The sequence below is a fragment of the Schistocerca americana genome, unplaced genomic scaffold (genome assembly GCF_021461395.2).
Source record: "Schistocerca americana isolate TAMUIC-IGC-003095 unplaced genomic scaffold, iqSchAmer2.1 HiC_scaffold_598, whole genome shotgun sequence".
NCBI classification, from domain to species: Eukaryota; Metazoa; Arthropoda; class Insecta; order Orthoptera; family Acrididae; genus Schistocerca; species Schistocerca americana.
This window is the reverse complement of record NW_025726344.1, coordinates 5001-10000: the sequence shown is the minus strand read 5'-3', so window position 1 is coordinate 10000 and position 5000 is coordinate 5001.

Genomic DNA, 5000 nt, shown 5'->3' with positions numbered 1-5000 from the left:
AGCCGACCAAGACATCGATGGGCCCACAGTGCCCATCTTTCGACCCCACCCACAAAGCCTGCGTCCTCTGTCGACCACAGCACCCCAACGCCAGCGCCTCTGCCGCACGAAATCGTGGACCGGCAATCACTCCACCTGCGCCCCACTCCAACCGCCCAACTCGCAACTCCAGCGGATGAACGGCGGACTTTTCCCGCAGTCGCAATGTGCAATCCACCCCTATAACATGCGTTTCATGAAGAGTTATCTCCAATATGCGACATTCCCGCTGTCCCTATACATGAGCTGCGGGCTGTACCAGTTACGAGCTAGAGACGCGACCGCGTTGCTCTCTGTACGAATGCCGATGCTGAGCGGTCAGCTAGGAGGCGCTCCATCCATGTCGGTACCGGTGAGCGTTGCACTCGCAGTCGCAAGAACGTACGGCAAGTATATTACCTGGAAGAGTCAATGACAGTCCACGCCCCCCTGCGTGGGAAGAGTCTTTCTAGGCCATGACCCACCGGAAGGGCGCAGCGTCCCCCACCCCAGACATGTGACGTCACACCATCGGTATTGACGACTAGACTGATTCCTTATAATCATTTGCCATACACCGGTGGAAGCTGCCGAGACGAGTAACTACATAGCGGGCTCGCCGTGTCACTAATGTACAGAGATACAACAGTTTCGACTGGAACCGGATTAAACGTATACACGGCGCTGATTAGTAATAGATAGAGCCATCAGAATACAGATAATGTATACAACTGTCCGTATACATGCTGAAAGACTCTGCTCACAATCACAACCACACGTCAGCCACACACCCTTATCACGCACTACTCTCTGCCTGTAACACGCACACAGACAATATGTAAGCACCAGCATGGAACAACACCCAGTGCATCCTCTCCGCCACATTAGACAATCCACACTGTCATAACCAGACTGGGAGGTCCACTCAGAAAACAGAATATCCCACCCACCCGACAACCACCATTGCTCAGCCAAGCCACCAACACCCACACATGTCCTACACAGGGGTGCACCCAACATCACAATACTGCCTCCTCTCACAGCACACAAACAATGGCAGGAATGAAAGACACAGGTCTGCCACAAGCATGGAATGAGAGCGCCGCCTGTCATGAGCCAAAGGTGCATCCTGACGTGGCAAATCAGATGATGCCGCAGGCATCCACTTACTATAATCACAATCAACAAACCGGCCGCCCCGCCCCGCCCCCCATTAAACCTTTCCTTACAACAATGTGTACCTTAACCTAACCTATATCGTACCGTAACCTAACCTATATCGTACCGTAACCTAACCTATGTCGTACCGTAACCTAACCTATGTCGTACCGTAACCTAACCTATGTCGTACCGTAACCTAACCTATGTCGTACCGTAACCTAACCTATGTCGTACCGTAACCTAACCTATGTCGTACCGTAACCTAACCTATGTCGTACCGTAACCTAACCTATGTCGTACCGTAACCTAACCTATGTCGTACCGTAACCTAACCTATGTCGTACCGTAACCTAACCTATGTCGTACCGTAACCTAACCTATGTCGTACCGTAACCTAACCTATGTCGTACCGTAACCTAACCTATGTCGTACCTTAACCTAACCTATGTCGTACCTTAACCTACCCTATGTCGTACCTTAACCTAACCTATGTCGTACCTTAACCTAACCTATGTCGTACCTTAACCTAACCTATGTCGTACCTTAACCTAACCTATGTCGTACCTTAACCTAACCTATGTCGTACCTTAACCTAACCTATGTCGTACCTTAACCTAACCTATGTCGTACCTTAACCTAACCTATGTCGTACCTTAACCTAACCTATGTCGTACCTTAACCTAACCTATGTCGTACCTTAACCTAACCCATGTCGTACCTTAACCTAACCCATGTCGTACCTTAACCTAACCCATGTCGTACCTTAACCTAACCTATGTCGTACCTTAACCTAACCTATGTCGTACCTTAACCTAACCTATGTCGTACCTTAACCTAACCTATGTCGTACCTTAACCTAACCTATGTCGTACCTTAACCTAACCTATGTCGTACCTTAACCTAACCTATGTCGTACCTTAACCTAACCTATGTCGTACCTTAACCTAACCTATGTCGTACCTTAACCTAACCTATGTCGTACCTTAACCTAACCTATGTCGTACCTTAACCTAACCTATGTCGTACCTTAACCTAACCTATGTCGTACCTTAACCTAACCTATGTCGTACCTTAACCTAACCTATGTCGTACCTTAACCTAACCTATGTCGTACCTTAACCTAACCTATGTCGTACCTTAACCTAACCTATGTCGTACCTTAACCTAACCTATGTCGTACCTTAACCTAACCTATGTCGTACCTTAACCTAACCTATGTCGTACCTTAACCTAACCTATGTCGTACCTTAACCTAACCTATGTCGTACCTTAACCTAACCTATGTCGTACCTTAACCTAACCTATGTCGTACCTTAACCTAACCTGTATTGCGCCTTAACCTAACCTGTATTGCGCCTTAACGTAACCTGTATTGCGCCTTAACGTAACCTGTATTGCGCCTTAACGTAACCTGTATTGCGCCTTAACGTAACCTGTATTGCGCCTTAACGTAACCTGTATTGCGCCTTAACGTAACCTGTATTGCGCCTTAACGTAACCTGTATTGCGCCTTAACGTAACCTGTATTGCGCCTTAACGTAACCTGTATTGCGCCTTAACGTAACCTGTATTGCGCCTTAACGTAACCTGTATTGCGCCTTAACGTAACCTGTATTGCGCCTTAACGTAACCTGTATTGCGCCTTAACGTAACCTGTATTGCGCCTTAACGTAACCTGTATTGCGCCTTAACGTAACCTGTATTGCGCCTTAACGTAACCTGTATTGCGCCTTAACGTAACCTGTATTGCGCCTTAACGTAACCTGTATTGCGCCTTAACGTAACCTGTATTGCGCCTTAACGTAACCTGTATTGCGCCTTAACGTAACCTGCATTGCGCCTTAACGTAACCTGCATTGCGCCTTAACGTAACCTGTATTGCGCCTTAACGTAACCTGCATTGCGCCTTAACGTAACCTGCATTGCGCCTTAACGTAACCTGTATTGCGCCTTAACGTAACCTGTATTGCGCCTTAACGTAACCTGTATTGCGCCTTAACGTAACCTGTATTGCGCCTTAACGTAACCTGTATTGCGCCTTAACGTAACCTGTATTGCGCCTTAACGTAACCTGTATTGCGCCTTAACGTAACCTGTATTGCGCCTTAACGTAACCGATATTGCGCCTTAACGTAACCTATATTGCGCCGTAACGTAACCTATATTGCGCCGTAACGTAACCCACATTGCCCCTTAACGTAACCTATATTGCGCCGTAACGTAACCTATATTGCGCCGTAACGTAACCCACATTGCCCCTTAACGTAACCCACATTGCCCCTTAACGTAACCCACATTGCCCCTTAACGTAACCCAACACACGTTGGGCCTTAACCCAACACACGTTGGGCCTTAACCCAACACACGTTGGGCCTTAACCCAACACACGTTGGGCCTTAACCCAACACACGTTGGGCCTTAACCCAACACACGTTGGGCCTTAACCTGCTCTGTAATTGTCATACGACGCGTTAAATTAGTGTAGTGTTGCCTAACTGCAACCCCCGCAATATAGTTTGCTACTCGCACTGCCCGGTCCCCAGTGTATCGCTTCATGTTAAACACCTTGCAGCTATACACTGTAATGTGGATGGCAGCAGGACGTACATGCTCAATGCCCTTTGCAGTTGTTCATTGGCATTTGCAGTTGTTCATTGGCATTCGCATGGCGAAGCACTTAGCCTACGCTGTGGTACGGCCTGTGTCAACTGTCCGCTGATGTTGTACGTCCAAATCACACACTGTACTGCACATTGGTCCTCATGTACTGAATGATACATCGTGGTACATGTGACCGTACAACGACTGCGCCAACAACGGCGAACCATGCGGTCCAAATGTTGTGCACTCAGCTACGTGTCGTCTCCCTATAAGAGCTGGATTGCAGTGTGGTATGCCCTGGATGGCGATCAGCATGAGCCGTCTGTTGATGTAGTGGCGCGTGTTGTCAGACGTAGTCGTCTCTTCTCACACACCGTGATAGCACGGTGCACTGCGTTCCACATCTGCGACATGCGACAGAGGCCGGTTGACAGTCGTTCGCGCAATGGACATCGCATACGTACGGGGGCCACCTTCCACGTGTTCGCTAAGCGTGGACATGTTGTTGCGTGTATGTGGGCAGACAGTGTGTCGTGACACCTGACACAGGCATGCAACAATCGTTGAATTTGCAAATGGCGATGGACGCCTACGTTTGCTGGTGACGTTACGCAAATGAACAACTGGTAAACCGTTGTGGTGCGGTTGTTCTCGCTAGGGGTGAATCAGTGATGGCGACGATCGGTTGAGCTACCAACCGGTTGTTGCAGCGATACCCACCATGCCCACGAACGTGAATGGCATGTGGGTGTGAAGCGATACGCGGCGGTGGCTGGGTGGGACCGTCCCCGGCCGGTGAGGGGGGGCCTCCCGGCGTGTTGGCCGTGCGGTGCGTGGGCGCACGCGCTACAGCCGGCTGGTGGGGGCGGCCAGTGGCAGGCGCGCCGGCCGACGGAGGCGGCAGGCGGCGCAGCTGCGCGCCGGCGCACCCTGCACGCGGCGCCGTGCGGCCAAAGTAGGTCCTCGCGGGCCCGGTGCGAAGCGCGGTGGACATCTGCAGTGTGCTGGTCCGATTGAGGACTGTGTGCGCTGAGGATGCGCCGCCGCCCGGCGCTCGGCGCCGCGACGCCGTCTGCTGCTCGGTCGCCTCTGCGGTTCTCGCAGGTGGTTTGTATCGCAGCTGTGCGGACGTGTTGGCGCGTGCGCTGTGCTGGGAGAGTTCGCTTCGGCACCCAAGTGGGGCTTTTGTCCTTCTGTGGCGCTGGCGTTGGAGCTGCCGG